This window comes from Bos taurus, chromosome 7 (assembly GCF_002263795.3).
Source record: "Bos taurus isolate L1 Dominette 01449 registration number 42190680 breed Hereford chromosome 7, ARS-UCD2.0, whole genome shotgun sequence".
NCBI lineage: Eukaryota > Metazoa > Chordata > Mammalia > Artiodactyla > Bovidae > Bos > Bos taurus.
In genome coordinates this window covers 52,695,418-52,713,300 of record NC_037334.1, presented here as the reverse complement: position 1 = coordinate 52,713,300, position 17,883 = coordinate 52,695,418, and the positions used below count along the sequence as shown (strand labels likewise).

The 17,883-nt window shown below is 39.7% G+C and overlaps 1 protein-coding gene across 2 annotated transcripts in view; it reads left to right on the top strand.

Moving 5' to 3' along the window:
* The window catches only part of DIAPH1 (diaphanous related formin 1), a 55,778-nt gene that overhangs the window by 1,080 nt on the left and 36,815 nt on the right, over window positions 1–17,883 (top strand). The window lies entirely within an intron of this gene.

Sequence of the window (17,883 nt, the reverse complement as noted above, 5' to 3'; positions counted from 1 at the left end):
TTGAGTACCTGATTATATTGTCTTCTGTGCATTTTCATGATAACAATCTCCTCAGCTCTCCTGCTACCTCCTGTGTCCCAAGGCTACTGAGAACCTTTTTCCCAATCTGTAGAAGAGTCAGGCTTTCCTCAGGTGCCAGTTACTTCCAATCTGAAAGGATATTGGTATTCATGTAACACCGTGCTTATCTTATCTTTGCCCACACTGAATCTTTGTTTTTACTCTATCCAGGGAAAGATAGGGGGCGCTGTCCAAAATAGGGCGTCTTGGATAACCATTCTTAACTAGTTTTGTTGTCTTCTTTCCCACGTAATTAACTCCGCCGCCCCATTGTCTCTTTCTACTAACCAAATGGTTTCTAACTTTCCCTCTTTCTCTTATCTCCACCTATTAGCATTCTGACGCAACTCCACAAGTTTGGGAAGAAAACTGAGAAAGTGATGAAAACAGGAAGATAATGTTGCTTTGGGACATAGAGGGTTGAGATGTAGAGAGTACTGAACAGATTTAAAATAGTGACTCATCTCTTCCTACCTATTTCCATCAAGACAGGTGCTTCTGGACTGTCCTTTCCAGTGACTGTAGGCTGTCAAATCAGTGCCTGTTTTTATCTGGTGACTGTCTTTTTTCCCCCCAGAAATGTGGGTTTAATAGTAGTGACAACCTTCTCTCACTGGTGATCAAAGCAACGTTCTCCTAGGTTTCTTTAGGATAAGCATGACACTCTAGTTAGGGAGCTTTCCGGCTAAGTCTTAAGCTTTAGGGCCTATGTATCTTCTATTTCTGTATCCTTTTGTTTTGCTTTTGTTTCCATGGGTACTATTTGACCTTACTCACCCGAATTCCAGCTATTTTTGCTGATTTATAGTGACCTTTGTGACTTGTAAATGTTTTTCAAGTTCTAAATGGAAGTTTATGTGTGCTTGTTTTATCTAACAAGAGTTTCACTAATTTGTGAATTCTGCTAAGTATTTGGGGCTGAAAGGTGAGATACCTGAGGAAATTCAACTTCTTTTCACCTGTTTCTTGGAATGTCTATGGAGTCTTGTGTATGCCGAGTGGATTTGGCTCAGAGTTGGTATTTGCTTTAGGGAGGGTGGAGCTGAACCAAGTTCTCTTTTTCTTTCGAGGTGTTTTTCTTAACTCTTAATCTGCTGAATTTTTAGAAAATACGTACACACACAGGTAGTAAGAATTGCATTCCTGGCTGAGGGATTGGTAGGTTTCCAGGAAAGTAGTGCTGTTTTAACCCCTTTATTCCCAACTGTACCTTACCTCAAGGCTTTACCATAGTCTGTCTTTCTCATTGCTTTTTATGTAAGAACTGTGTGGAAATGAGAGCCTAGGAGGAGCGTTGCAATCCACTTCTCTTTGTGTCTGTGTATGTATATGGGAGTGGTAGAGTGGGCGAGATTGCTGGTTTGCATTTGTTACCCATGGCTTAGTTTTCTTGAACTGTAGGCTAAAAGTGAAGTCAAAGAGGTTTCGCCTACTCCACCTTTTCTAGTGTGTGTCCTCGGGAACACTGCACTCGTTTGGACTGAGTGTGCCTGAAGATTATTTGTTTGCATCTGAAGAGTTACTAATCCCTTTAGCTGCTGTATACCTTTCCAAGCTTATGCGGGTTCTAAGTGCAGATCAACTGATGAGAATACAGAACTCACAAGTTACCAAAAATTTGCTCTTTACTCTCTGAGGTAGCTTGTGTGGAAAGGACACAAGGAGCCTAAGTTGAAAAAGTGGTGAGGATCATCTTTTTAAAACATGTGGTTGTTTGAGATGCAAACGTGTGTGGTGAAGCCAGGCTGTCTGGTGTTCCATTACTTGGTTCTTCAGTCTGTCTCTGGGCCATGAGCTTATCCCTCGTCCAGCATTATTTCAGGTCCTTTTGGAAGCCCTTAAGACAAAGGAAGATAAAAATGCTAAACGAACAGAGTGTTTTCTTACTTTTTAGCAGTGATGAGCGTGGGTGTCAGATAGACTGATTTCTGAAATATGTGTAAGGAGAGTAAGTATAACCAGGATGTTAGGAGGCTGCAAAGCTTTTCTGCATTTTGTAGACTGCATGTCTTCTCATACAATCAAGAATTGATCTGTTTTAAGAAAGACTATTGCATCTTGATTCAGCTAGGAGCCTAACTTTGTAAAACATGCTTAGTGTGGGATTAGAGACAGTACAAGGTGTGTAATTTTTTAAATCTTGTTTATTGTTGGACACCTATGTTAAATTTTTACCATGTTGCAGTTTCCAAAAGCAAAGTGAAAGTTCGTTTAGTTGTAGATCCCTGTCCATCCAAAATGAGAGCAAGGATGAAGGATGCTAGGCAGAATTTTAAACAGATATTAGGAAAGGTGAAGATTATAAAAGAAGTGGAGTTGTTCATGCTTCTTTCCTCATAAAGATACTAACTTTGATCCAAAAGGTCGCTCAAAACCAAGGAGTATGCAGAGAACTTTATACAAGTCATTTGTGTTTTTGAAAGTTGATAAACACAGGGATTACATAGTTTGAAAAGAGGGAGGGGAACCTACAGGAATGTTATTGAGAGTTTGAGATGACAGCATGATACCTTAAAAATTTGCCCTCTGCCTGCCTAGTCTTTAAAGACACAGCCCAAGGATCACTGGATAATGTTACTTTCACTTGTCTCTAAGGAAATCCTTCTTCATAGGAGGTGAAACTGAGGGAATGCCTCAGCATTTAAATCTCTTGAGAGAGTTGTTAAATGTTGGGATATTTTTATAAAAAGAGTTGAAACTTTTATGACCTGTAAATTGTTTTAAATTGTTGTAAATTTATTTAAAAAAGCTAAGAAAATAGTAACAAGTGAGGAATGATTTAACTTTGTTGATGGGCATACAGGTCAGAATAGACTAATCTTATTCCCTGTGTGGTAAAATCACCTTTTGTTACCCCTGGGGTGCTCAGTGTATCTTGTAAATGGATTGCCAGGTTATTCTTGGAGAGTGTTATATTTTCAGTGAAATGTAATAGAGGCTTAAAAGATAAGGTGCGAATTAGAAGAACAGGTTAAAAGCATGTTTATTAACAAGAAATATTCGGTATTGTAGAGAAACAAAGTTTGTACATGCAGGTGGTGTTTTCTCTCATTTTGTGTCTCAGTTGAAATCATTCATGGCTACCAAAAACATCCCAGTATTCAAACAAACCTTGTGTTTTTCTTTATTGTGTTGAACCTTCTATTCTTTATCACTTTTATTTGAAAGCAGTAGGGAAAAAATCACCTCTTGCTAACCAGCAGAGCACCATTGATTGGTTGTCCCTGATTAGGGTTAGGTGAGACCATGCCAACCCTCTCTCCCTGCCCTGCTGTCTGTCATTCCCTCCCTCTTTGTTTTTTAATATTGCCCAGCTGCTATAAGAACTGATTCTAGTCCTTTGGATAGCCAGGCCTTTGGGGAATCAGTAGTAGTAAAAGACGTTGATGCTAAAATTTCTTAAAACTTCAAAGCTAAAATTGAAAAGTAAAGAATATTTTAATCACTATGAACATATCTTATTATCTACCTGCTTTTTTTTTTTTAACAATTTTTCTTTTTTTTCCAAATAATTTTTCTAATCGAAGAACTCTTTTAAGAGAGTAAAGTTACTAAAGGAAAAGGGAAACTGAGACCAGTATTTTAAGGAATTTTACCACTGATTACAGGATAACTCTGGGTGAATCATTGTTCTTTGAACTTTGAGATTCTTACTTCATTCATTATTAAAGCTTGCTATGAATGGTAGTCTTAAAATTTTAGAGTTGGAAGGGACTTTAAATGTCATCAAGCCCAAACACCCACTCAGTGCAGCAGCAATCCCTTCTTACAGTTGTAGGTTGAAAATTGAATAAATGACCGGAGGAGGAAAAGGATTTTTGGATTCTACATTTCCTTTAGTAAATTTCAGGATCTTGGAAGAAAAGCGATCATGTAAAAGGAAGAGATATGCTAGAAACTCTGAGACTGAGAGAGAAAAGATTGAAGAAAGTGACTCTGTTGCATAGTTCTGTGACAATTAGGGAGTATCAATTTGTCCTTTAAATAGTTGCTTAAATTTCTTCCCTCCAAGAAGGGGGATGAGATGGATAAGGGGACACAAGAAAGAATTGTCATAATGAACTGAATTAAGAGAAACACGTTGCATTCGTGTGTGGAAGCAATGTTATATGGAAGATGGGAAATTTTATCCTTGGGTGTGATTATAAGTAGTCTTTAGGCAGTAGCTGCTTTGGCATTTTGTCAGGGTAGCAGATACAGGTAGAGTTTATGGTGTCCTAGGTGATTTTTCTAGGTTTCTGATTGTGACTTATTCCCTGTTTTAGGAGTAATACTGTTTGAAAGCAATAGGATTTTCATTTTCTTTTAAGACTTAGCATACTTTAAGGATCCATCAGAGATTGATGTATAAACTGTCTTTGATCCTAAAGGTTACAGAAAACCAAGGTAGTAGGCTTATATCTCAGATATAGCTGCCTTTTTAAAAATATGTTAGAACTCGAGGATCAAGTAAAAAGATAACCCTCATTTTTTTTTCCCTCTCCCTAGAGTAGCTCATACTTTATTCGGGGTCTTCACCTTTCTGGCTGTTAACCCTAACCATCTTTTTTTATTGGTGTATAATTAACATATAATAAACTGCATATATTTAGTGCACAATTTGTGAAGCTATTACCATAGTCAAGATGACAAATATATCCTACACCCTCAACAGTTCCTTCTGCCTCATTGTAATCTCTTCTCACCCCTCCTTGTGCCCCAGTGCTCAGGTAACTAACCACAGATTTGCTTTCTTTAACTGTAGATTGTTTGTATTTTCTAGGAGCTTATATAAATGGCATTATACACAATATGAACCCTTTCTTTTGGCTTCTTTCAGCATAATGTATTTATGTTAGCTATATTAATAGCTCATTCTTATTTTTTTATTGCAGAGTAGTAGTACATTGTATGGGTTTACCATAATTTATTTTTTTTATAATTTTATTTATTTATTTATTTTGGCTGTGCTGGGTCTTCGTTGCTGCCCAGGCTTCTCTTTAGTTGTGGTGCACAGGTTTCTCATTGTGCCTTCTCTTGTTGCACAGCATGGGATCCAGGGTACTCGGGCTTCCGTAGTTGCGGCATCTGGGCTCAATAGTTGTGGCTGCCAGGCTCCACAGCACAACCTCAGTAGTTGTGGTGCACTGGCTTAGTTGCTCCGCCGAATGTGGGATCTTCCTGGATCAGAGATCGAACCTGTGTCTCCTGCATTGGCAGGCAGCTTCTCTACCACTGAGCTACCAGGGAAGCCCCTACCATAATTTATTTATTTACTGTATAGACATTTGAATTGTTTCCAGTTTTGGAGCTTTGTTGTTTGGATTGTTTCCTGTTTTGGTTCTTTATTGTTTTGCTGGGAACATTCATGTACAAGTTTTTGTCTGGGCATACGCCTTTATTTTTCTTTGTAAATACGTAGGAGTGGAATGACTTGGAGAAGGCGATGGCACCCCACTCCAGTACTCTTGCCTGGAAAATCCCATGGATGGAGGAGCCTATTGGGCTACAGTCCATGGGGTTGCTAAGAGTAGGACACGACTGAGCAACTTCACTTTACACTCTCATGCATTGGAGAAGGAAATGGCAACCCACTCCAGTGTTCTTGCCTGGAGAATCCCAGGGACGGGGGAGCCTGGTGGGCTGCCGTCTATGGGGTGCACAGAATCGGACACGACTGAAGCGACTTAGCAGCAGCAGCAGCAGCAGCAGGAGTGGAATGACTAGGCTATATGATACGGCTATGATTAACTTTCCAAGAAATTGCCAAACTATTTTTCAAAATGGTTGTACCATTTTACAGTTTCACAAGCAGTGTATGGGTTCTGGTTCCTTGTCAGCTCTTGGTATGATCAATCTTAGATTTTAGCCATTCTAGTGGGTGTGTGAGGGCTTCCCAGGTGACTCGTTGGTAAAGAATCTGCCTGCCAGTACTGGAGATGTGTGTTCCATCCCTGGGTTGGAAAGATACCCTGAAGGAAGAAATGGCAACCCACTCCAGTATTCTTGCCTGGAGAATTCCATGGACGTAGGAGCCTGGCAGGCTGCAGTCCATGGGGTCACAAAGAGTCTGACACACAGAGCTATTGAGCATGCACGCACACCTGCACAGTGGGTATATATAGTGTGCACACAGAATTTGTCTGCCATTTCAGTAAGCAAAGGATGTTGTGGCCATAAAGCCATCAGCCACTGTCGGAGTCACTGATGCTGTACCCTGAGGGGAGTTCAGGAAGGAGAAAAACAGGTTGCCAGCCACCAAGCCATCAGTCACTGTAGCTGTCCTGACAGTGCACCCTGAGTGGAATTCAGGATGGAGAGAAATAGGATACTGGCCTTAGGTAGTTAAGATGTGTATCAGAGGAATGATTCAGTAAGCCCATATTCTTCCATCTTCCCATATACAAAAAAGTGCTCAAATCATTAACTTGAGATAATCTGTTGTGTGATTAGCAGTAATCTTTTGATGTGCAACCTCATGTTGTTTTTTTTTCCAGCAAAAATTCCTACGTATCCCGGTTCCTTTTTTACATCTTTGGAATAGTCCCTCAGAGCTGTCTGAGAGACTGCCATCCCAGGCTGTAGTCCTCAGTAAGGCCTTTGAATAAAACATAAATTTCAGCTTTTAGGTTGTGCGTTTGTTTTTTTCAGTCAACAAATGGTATCTCACTGTGGCTTTTTTTTATGGCTGCACCAGGTTTTCATTGCTATGAGCAGGGGCTACGCTGCTGTGCGTGGGCTTCTTGCTGCGGTGGCTTCTCTCATTGCGGACGAGCTCTCGACATGTGGGCTCAGTAGCTGCGTTTCAGGGGCTCCAGTAATTTTGGCACATGGGCTTATTAGTTGCTCTGAGGCATGCGGAATCTTCCCTGACCAGGAATTGAACACCTGTCCCCTGCACTGGTAGGTGGATTCTTTACCACTGGACCCCCAGGGAAGTCCTCAGTGTGGCTTTAATTTGCATTTCTTTAATGATGTTTATGGAGGAGCCTGGTGGGCTGCAGTCCATGGGGTCGCTAAGAGTAGGGCACGACTGAGCGACTTCACTTTGACTTTTCACTTTCATGCATTGGAGAAGGAAATGGCAACCCACTCCTGTGTTCTTGCCTGGAGAATCCCAGGGACGGGGGAGCCTGGTGGGCTGCTGTCTATGGGGTCACACACAGTCGGACACGACTGAAGTGACTTAGCAGCAGCAGCAGTAGCAGCAGCATCTTTTCATGTGTTTACTTGCTCTCTGTATATCTTCCTTGAAGTATCTGTTCAAAAATTTTGCCCACTTAAAACTTTTTATTACAGTCTAAATACAAGTCCTTTGTTGGATACATTCCTCCTGTTACTTGCCTTTTCATTTTCTTAACAGTATATTTTGAAAAACAAAAATGTTTAGTTTTGATGAAGACCAATTAATTTTTTCTTTTTAAATTACTTTTTATTGGAGTACAGTTGCTTTACAGTGTTGTTTAGTTTCTGCTGTACAGCAAAATGAATCAGCCATACATATATCCCCTCCTTTTTGGACTGAAGCCCAATTAATTATTTTTGCTTTTTGTATCATATTTCAAAAATCTTTGCTAAAATCACAGTCACTAAGATATTTTTCCTAAAAGTTTTAAAGATTTAACTCTAATTCTCCTCTTATCACTGTGGAAATATGAGTTATATTCCACATGTTTTCTTTGGGGTGTAAATTTTCACCTGTAGACAAGACAGACCATTTCCAATTCTTTTAGGATTGCGGACCTTTGAGATTCTATTTATCCTGAAAGCATTTGCATTTCTTATGTGGCATTAGAAACCTTTTGTTTTCCTGTACTCAGTGTGTTACAGGTTGTATAATGCCAATCTTCCTATCTATAAATATTAATGATTGTTCAGCATCTTTATAGATAGGAAGATTACTTCACTGCAGACCGGAAGGAGAGGGAGTAATAATAACAGTAAGAGTAACAATAATAATAGCACTTGTCTGTTATACTTACTTAGCCCTAGTGCTGCACTGAAGAGCTCTAGACTCATTATCTCATTGATCTACATCAACCTCATAAAATAGGTACTGTTATTATTCCCACTTTATAGGTAATTAAACTGAAACTCAGTGTGATCAAGCAACTTGCTTTAGGTCATAGAAATTCAAAGCTAGGTCTAGCCGATTAAAAAATAAAACACACACACAAAACCATGTTTTTATTTACTGCATTGTGTTGACAGTTTATAAGTGTCCAGTTTTTTCACTGTGTAGTGTCAAAGGAATTCACAGTTAGGAATTTCATAGAAAATTTTGATGGTATATCTTTTGAGCCCTTTGACTTCTGTGGTTTATTAAAACTAGACTTTCCTTCAGTTCAGTTAGTGGGAAAGAAGTATTGGGTCTAGGTTAACAAAGTGCAGTGGCTAAATACCTAACTGCTTTTTGCATTTAATAATTTAGACTTTAAACCATGGCAGGAATCTTAATTAAATCTTTCTTTTCTTAAGCATGTAAAAGTAGCTGTTATAGTGCATGCAAAACCTATCTTTCTCCTGGTTATTAAAAAGTTGTCTAAATTATTATTTTTAAAATGTAACCTTGTTTCTTTTGTAAATAGAACAGCTCTAGCAGCATCACTTGTCAGGAATTCCTGTCAAGAGCAACAAGTAGTGGTGACGTACAGGGAGGAGGAAGCTGCTGCTAGACCAGCTCTCTAGTTGTCTTGTCTATATTTTAGAACTGGCCCTGAAACTTGACTATAAGGATTGCAAATGGTTACCAACTCCAGGGTCTCTCCTGAGTCTGGGAAGTGCTAAAGTTTATTCTCTAGACCTAGCAATTGGTTAATAATTAAGACATTGCCACAGAGGTCCAGGTACCTGGAAACTAGGATTTTCTGTATGATTGGTGGCAAAGAGTTGAGAATACAGTTTCCTTGTTTGTGTGAATCTACCCTAGATCCAAAAGGCGGAAGATCAAGAAGTCATGTGGTTGACCTAACAGGTTCAGTCCATGCGTTTTAAGAGGTTGTAATCTCATCCATGGCTGTAGAAGAATGGACAGGAAAAGCTCAAAGGCCATGAGCGTAGGAGTTGGGGGCCTTTGAGATTCTGTTAATCCTGAAAGCATTTTCACTGCATATGTGGTGTTATAAACCTTTTTTTTTTTTCCCTGTGCTCAGTGTGCTATAGTCTGTAGCTGTTCAAAAGTTGTAGAAATTCAGAATTAAGGAATTAAGTGGAAAGATTACTGAACTGAGAGTCAGAAGACCTAGGTTTCAGAATCTTAGAATGCTGGAGGCGAAAAGGATGGTTAAAAGTTATTTAATTCATATCTCTTATAGATGAAGAAATGTGGGCCTAGAGAAGTGATCTGTCCAAATTCACAGCTAGGACTAGAACCCCCATCTCTCATTCCCAGTGACATATTCTTTCCATATATTTCTACTTAGTCTGACTGCTACTAATTAACCATGTGAACTCTGGGCAAGTGACTCCTCTTTTCTTGGTCTTTTCTTATGAAATGAGAGAATTATTAATAGCATGAATGATTTCAAAGATCTATGCTAATATTCCAAACTCGGCATGAATAATTTAGAATATAGTTGCGGGCAATGCTAGTTAGCGTCATAGAAGACGGGGAACATGATCAGCCCTGGAAATCAAGGATTGGTAGAGGAGAAGGGGAAGGGGTTTCATGGGGTGGGGAGTGGTGTGAACACAGGCTCAGGTTTGAGTGTGTGGCTGTAGTAAAAAGAAATGGCCTGGTTATAGCCACCAAGAGGATGGGTGGGAGATGAATCATTTAAAGAAAGCCACTTCATAGAGATTATTTTATCCCTGGGAGGAGCTTTTAGGTTCTCTTTCTGTAGAAACCTATAGAAAGCAGGACTGAAAATTTGCATTTGGTAACATGTCACGATGCATGTTGATGCAGTTTTTGGCCTTGTGAATATGTGATGGTGAAGAACTTGAATACATTAGTCTTAAGGTTCCAGCAAATCTCTTCTGCTGCCTAGATGGAGTTTAGATAGTTGTTTGTTTGATTTCCATTCCTTTTGCATTATAATAATTCAGCTTCTCAGACTTTCAGTGATCATTCTAGATTTTAAAAGACAAAACTGTCTTCATCTGGAGTCAAATTGTAGGCTCAGGTGGGAATTGTCATTGAGGGAACAATCTGAGCCTATCTTTGGGTCCTTTCATTTTCTTCTAAACATACTCTAGCACAGTGCAGTGTAGGTTTTTATCGCATGCTAATTTGAAATGTCCTTTAGTCTTTTGTGAAGGCACTATATATGGAGAGAGAGAGAATATGATATTGAGCTCTCTTTTGGGGAGGGTGGATCATACCTCCCATCTAGCTTGTAAGGTACCTAAGAGCAGTGATGGTGTTTAGTTCATGTTAACAATATCCTTTTACGTATTTTAGTTTTACTGTTAGTCTTCTGAATCTTGGGATTACTTTCAAGGTTCTCCATTTCTGTGATCTAATGACAATTTTGAAAACATTAGTCCTCTTACCAAGGTAACGGTAAGGCAAAGAGAATCACTGATATGACTATACCAGACCAGAAGAACTCTGTTGAGAAAAGATTTTAATTTTTCTCTAGAGATAGTATCTTAGGTTTTGTCTTGTGTTTAATGAAGGGACATGTCTATAGGATTAAAAATCTCAGCATTATTTCACACAGAACAGGACTTCTAACTTTTATCATTATAAATGAGAGCAGTATTTGGCCCAATGGTCTTGGGATTGATAACATATATTTGGGGCTTCCCTGGTAGCTCAGATGGTAAAGAATCTGCCTGCAATGCAGGAGACCCGGGTTCCATCCCAGGGTCTTTAACATACAGTTAAAGTGAACAATTGCTAAGTCCCTGTATTATTGAATCTGTTGGTACAGTAGTCTTTCATAGCTTTACGTAGAATATTAAATGTCTACATAGAATAAAGAAGATGAAGATGAGACTTCAAGTCCCTGGGATATGTCTGGATCTCCACAAAAAAAATGCTGCTAGCAGTAAGATTGCCTTTGTTTTTTTCTCCAAAGTCACATATTTCTGCCCATAGCAATGGAGTTCCTTCAGTTCCTTCATTTGGCCTTAGAAGCAAAGTTGTTTTGGACTCTTCTAAAATTATTTCATCTTGCTTTCATGGGGCCTAAAGAGATATTTTTAGTTTTGTTAGTTTTTGTGAAAGATGTGTGTCAGGCTCCCCAGGCATAGAGGCTTCTAGTGATTTCTTGATTCTGGTATTTTAAAAAGATGGGAGTTGGCTTTAGTTGGCAGCTCTTTGCATCCGCCAGGGTTTGTTCGTTACTTACTTCTAGGCCCATGGGTGACGTCTGTTTCCTGTGATTGAAACCACAAGAAGAAGCAGTGAGAAGCCACTGTAGGATATGTCCTATTCAGCAAGCAGCAGACATCGGGCTGCCCTCAAAAGAGCAGTGGTAACTAAGCACTGCTTTTAAGGGTTCCTGAAGAGACCCTAAACGTGATCTGACCTAGCCTCCTCATCTTAACATGAGAAGGCCACTGAGGCCTAGAGGTATTAAGTTGCCCAAGGTCATGTAATTAGGTGAGTTCGCTTTTAGACTCCACTAACTGTTCATTATTCTTTCTCATATTGCATTTTGTAACTAAAGTTTATTAACTGTGCCCTGCCAGATTGTTTCCTTAAGCAAAGTACTACTGGAAAAGAGTAAATGCTCGTGGGCATTTTGAATATGAAAATTGGATGATGTTGCTTTGCCTTTAAAGGCTGTGCTATGGTTTTTTATACTTTTCTTTTGAAATGACTTTTACATACATTTTCAAAATAGCAAAGTCTAAGAACCCTCAATTTTTAAATTTTTATTCCACTTAGTATTTGAACATTTTAGTCATTATTTTTATGCACAGATATTTTTTACAATATTGCAGTTACAGTTTCTACATGTTTTCTTCTCGTAAAACAATGTCATAAACATTTTTCAACTTTCTCATCTTCGAAAATTGCTACTTTTGTTTGAAGTGGAAATTTGTTTTTCCTAACCACACCACACGGCTTGTGGGATCTTAATTGCCCCGACCAGGAATCAAACCTGGGCACCCAGCAGTGAAAGCAGAGTCCTAGCCACTGGACTGCCAGGAAATTCCTTGGAAATGTATTTTCATTATAAAAGTGATTTTCATTATTATAATTTTCTAAGACAGTATAGATGTGTATAAAAATGAAGTAAAACAATCCCCTCTCTTGTTTTCCAGAAATCATACTTATTTTTTAATAATTAGATCCAAAGAGAAAAATACATGATATTAATGCATGGAAGTCTCTTTAGAGCCTGAGTACTTTGGCATGAAATTCTGTAATGTGTTTGTGTTAGAACATAGTTCCACACAAGTACAGGTGCTGAAAGTATTAGAAAGTTCTTGTTTTAACTCTTGATTATACCAATATTTCTCGTTACAGAGGAGTAATGAGATTTCACCTCATGCTGTCTCCCCATTCCCTTCCCCAAATTTTCTCAAAATCTTAGTTCTAGATTTCTAACAGGCCAGTAAATGTTTACTGTGGTTTCGTAAGATCAAGTCTGGCTTTTTGAGTAGTTTAATTTTTGGATCAGTAAAGCTTATTATCAGTAGGCCCTGATGACTTCTATCGTCACATCATTCAGGAAGGGTGTGAGCAGGAATGATGTGAGGATAAAAGAAAAGAGGGGTAACCATCATTTAGAAATGAAGGGTTTGAGAGTGGCATTTAAAACAAGGTGGCCTCATACTCATTGCCTGTATGTAGCAACAGTGTCAGCTGCAGGAACTTCCTGTCTACCAGGCCTTTGGGTGTGTCATTCACAGGCTCACCCATGAGGAAGAGTAGATGTTCTGCTTCTCACATCACAACATGGGAGGAGAAGACCGTTGCTACGGAGATTGGGAAACAGCATTCCTGAGTCATTGACTGTTTCCAAATGAATGAACAACACCCCCTTTTTTCCTTAGCTTGTCTAAGCTAAGGCAATAAAGAGATCTAATAAGAAAGTAAAGAACAAGTATCAGTATTTGGATCTTGAGAAATATGTCAAAACTTTGGAAAAATAGGTTAACATTATTTATTGCTTTCTATTTATGTATTTGGAAGTTTTATCAGAACTTTCAGATGATGACAGACTTGTGTGCACCTCCTTCCTGACAGCAAGGGAGATGGGCGTGTCTGCCACGCCATATGACACATTGGTATGGTAGGAAACTCAATTCAGTTCAGTTGCTCAGTCGTGTCCGACTCTTTGCGACTCCATGGACTGCAGCATGCCAGGCCTACCTGTCCATCACAAACTCCTGGAGTTTACCCAAACTCATGTCCATTGAGTTGGTGATGTCATCCAACTATTTCATCCTCTGTTGTCCCCTTCTCCTCCTGCCTTCAATCTTTCCTAGCATCAGAGTCTTTTCCAATGAGTCAACTGTTCGCATTGGGTGGCCAAATTATGTGGAGTTTCAGCTTCCGCATGAGTCCTTCCAATGAATATTTAGGACTGATTTCCTTTAGGATGGACTGATTGGATCTCCTTGCAGCCCAGGGGACTCTCAAGAGTCTTCTCCAACACCACAGTTCAAAAGCATCAATTCTTCGCTGCTCAGCTTTCTTTATAGTCCAACTCTCGTGTCCATACATGACCACTGGAAAAACCATGGCCTCGACTAGACAGTAGGAAACTAGGACTTTAGAACCTGAGTACTTGCTCTGTTGGCAGCTTGTTTTCGCAACCTCTGAGTTCTTTGTAGTGCAAGGGGGTGGCAGTTTGTTTTGGATGGACATAGGGGAAGAATGCAATGTTCCCAGTCTGGTTTCCACCTGTTCTGCTGAGCTGGAATAGTGAAACCTGAGTGGACTGTCCTTCCTGGAGGCTCTCAGCTATCTAGGATGCAGGCTCTGCCAGTCCCAGGCTTCAGGACGAGCTAAGCTGGAGGCAAAAGGTTACCTCCTCCTTTTCCTCAAGAGACTTGCCTTGTTGGACAATTCGAGAACTATTAAAATATACTGGACCTATCTATCAGAGGATTGATTCTAATATTAAGATAGTTTTCCCCCTGGTAGCTTGGATGGTAAAGCATCTGCCTACAATGTGGGAGACCAGGGTTCAATCCCTGGGTTGGGAAGATCCCTTGGAGAAGGAAATGGCAACTCACTCCAGTATTCATGCCTGGAAAATCCCATGGATTGAGGAGCCTGGTGGGCTACAGTCCATGGGGTCACAAAAGAGTCGGACACAACTGAGCGACTTCTCTTCTTCCCCCTCATTTTAATTATAGTTGGGAAATGTGGTTTTTTGGAAAGCAGATTCTCATCAGTTTTAGATGGCTATGAGGGAAATTGGGTTTGTTGCTTTAATTTCTAAGTAAATTGCTTCCAGTTTATAAGTAAATTATTGAAAAAAGGAATGGAATATAGGTACCTAATGTTTTTTATATGGCATTTCTCACTTGTGCTTCACATAGGCTACTGCTTAGAATCTTTCCAGGCTCCCTGGTTTGTATCAGGAAACATACTTATTCTGGAAGGCAGGGGTAGACTGAAAGAAATCTTTTAATTAGGAATAAAAGATCTTGGACTCTTCTCTACTGTGTTTCCTTTGTTGTCTCTTGTATGAATTCTGACAGTACTGAGTTTAGCTGTGGGGCTGCCCAGGCAGTGTGGAACTAAGTGGATGAGCTGCTAGAGGCTTACTTACTCCTTTAGCACATTTTCCTTAGCAATCACGGAGAATGGGAGTGTGCCATCTCATTCCTGGGGTCTGCTAGATAATCTTTAGTTTTCTTTCCCTGAAGCACATTTAATTTTATAAAGGTAAATTAGCTTTATAGTTCATGTTTTTCAGTTTCTCATCATTTTGTGCTTCTCTTTTATAGACTTCCTTTCCTCAGATATACCCTTTTCCTTTGATTTTCTTTTTCCAAGTGGGTACTTCAGTTCTACACAACTGTTGAGTCTTTTGGCACCAGAAAGTAATGATGTCAAAATCTAGTTTGTTTCTCTGTAAATGGTCGATGAGGTATTGACTCATTCAGTGCCATCTTTGGGCTGTGATTTGAAAATGGAAAGGAAGGTTTCCTACATTTGAAGATATCCATTATTTCCTTCTCTCTAGTTCTAATTGACTTCTTTATAAGAAGTGGGAATTGAAGGGAGTTTCATTGGTTCCATCATCATAAATTATATACTTTTTACCAAGCACTTTGCAAAACAAAGTGCTTTACATCTATTTTATTATTCTCCACAGAAACCCTGTGAGACAACATAGTCCTAAAGATAGGAAGACTGAAATTGTGGTGGATAAAAAGAAAAGCTTACATTACCTTTTCTGTCCTTTAGTGGAAACGTAGCAAATCTTGTGGCAAAGATGGAATAGGATTCTTTGGTAACTGAATTCAAGTTTATGTTATGATCATCCATTACCTTGCTATCCTAAGAAACAATGTCAGTCCTGTACTGGGATAAAACGAATCAGAGCCAGACCTTTCTCTCTGTTCACTTTGATTCTGAGTGACAGATACCTTACCTGTTCCTTCCTGGGTAGATGTATTAGGACTTGGAAGGAAACTGTTGTTGGCTACAGTGAGACTTATTTCCCATTTGACCCATAGGTAGCCTATGTCTTTGTTTCTTTGTTGTTTAGTCACTACGTCCTGTTTGACCCCCTGGACTGTAGTCTGCCAGGCTCTTCTGTCCACAGAATTTCCCAAGCAAGAATACTGGAATGGGTTCCTATTTCCTCTCCACTCAGGGTCCCCCAGCCTTATTCATCGGGAAAGACATTATTCTCAAAAGTTTGGTCTGAGCTGTCTACAGCAATCATAAGGTACTGTCGTAAACCTTGACTCGAAACTTTTCCTTTGTTTGTTCATTTGAATAAAGTAATGAATAAATTAATTTACTGGGCTTAGAATGATACTCCTAAATCTAGAGTGATGATAATTTTGAAAATATTTATAAAGTATTAGACATGTCAAATGGCAAGAATACACAGAAGAACCATACAAAAAAGATCTTCATGACCCAGATAATCACAGTGGTGTGATCACTCACCTAGAGCCAGACATCCTGGAATGTGAAGTCAAGTGGGCCTTAAGAAGCATCACTATGAACAAAGCTAGTGGAGGTGATGGAATTCCAGTTGAGCTATTTCAAATCCTAAAAGATGATGCTGTGAAAGTGCTGCACTCAATATGCCAGCAAATTTGGAAAACTCAGCCGTGGCCACAGGACTGGAAAAAGTCAGTTTTCATTCCAATCCTAAAGAAAGGCCAATGATGCCAAAGAATGTTCAAACTATCGCATAGTTGCACTCATCTCACATGCTAGCAAAGTAATGCTCAAAATTCTCCAACCCAGGCTTCAACGATACATGAACCATGAACTTCCAGATGTTGAAGCTGGATTTAGAAAAGGCAGGGGAACCAGAGATCAAAGTGCCAACATCTGCTGGATCATTGAAAAAGCAAGAGAGTTCCAGAAAAACATCTATTTCTGCTTTATTGACTATGCCAAAGCCTTTGACTGTGTGGATCACAATAAACTGTGGAAAATTCTTCAAGAGATGGGAATACCAGACCACCTGACCCGCCTCTTGGGAATACCAGACCACCTGACCCGCCTCTTGAGAAATCTGTATGCAGGTCAGGAAGCAACAGTTAGAACTGGACATGGAACAACAGACTGGTTCCAAATAGGAAAAGGAGTACGTCAAGGCTGTATATTGTCACCGTGCTTATTTAACTTATATGCAGAGTACATCATGAGAAACTCTGGGCTGGATGAAGCACAAGCTGGAATCAGGATTGCTGGGAGAAATATCAATAACCTCAAATATGTAGATGACACCACCCTTATAGCAGAAAGTAAAGAAGAACTAAAAGCCTCTTGGTGAAAGTGAAAGAAGAGAGTGAAAAAGTTGGCTTAAAGCTCAACATTCAGAAAACAAAGATCATGGCATCCGGGCCCATCACTTCATGGCAAATAGATGGGGAAACAGTGGAAACAGTGGCAGACTTTATTTTTTTGGGTCTCCAGAATCACTGCAGATGGTTGACTGCAGCCATGAAATAAAAAGACACTTACTCCTTGGAAGAAAAGTTATGACCAACCTAGACAGCATATTAAAAAGCAGAAACATTACTTTGCCAACAAAAGTCCGTCTAGTCAAGGCTATGGTTTTTCCAGTAGTCATGTGTGGATGTGAAAGTTGGACTATAAAGAAAGCTGAGCACTGAAGAATTGATGCTTTTGAACGTTGGTGTTGGAGAAGACTCTTGAGAATCCCTTGGACTGCAAGGAGATCCAACCAGTCCATCCTAAAGGAAATCAGTCCTGAATATTCATTGGAAGGACTTATGTTGAAGCTGAAACTCCAATAATTTGGCCACCTGATGCAAAGAACTGACTCATTTGAAAAGACCCTGATGCTGGGAAAGATTGAAGGTGGGAGAAGGGGATGACAGGATGAAATAGTTGGATGGCATCACCAACTCAATGGACATGAGTTTGAGTAAACTCCAGGAGTTGGTGATGGACAGGGAGGCCTGGTGTGCTGCAGTCCATGGGGTCGCAAAGAGTAGGACATGACTGAGCAACTGAACTGAACTGAGACATGTCAAATGAACCAAACATGGATTTTTGCCTCCAAGCAACTTACAGTTCGGTCCACAAAAACAGCTACAATAAATGGTCTGAAGAAGGACCTGATATAAAAGTATTTAGAGCCTGGCTTGACTGAGCCCTTTAGATCTTTTTGTGGCATGACTGACTATGGCCAAGTATACTATTTATAGATGAGGAATAATGATTTCCTTTTGACATTTGTAGGAGTGCTGTGTCAACTGGTACAGTCTTCA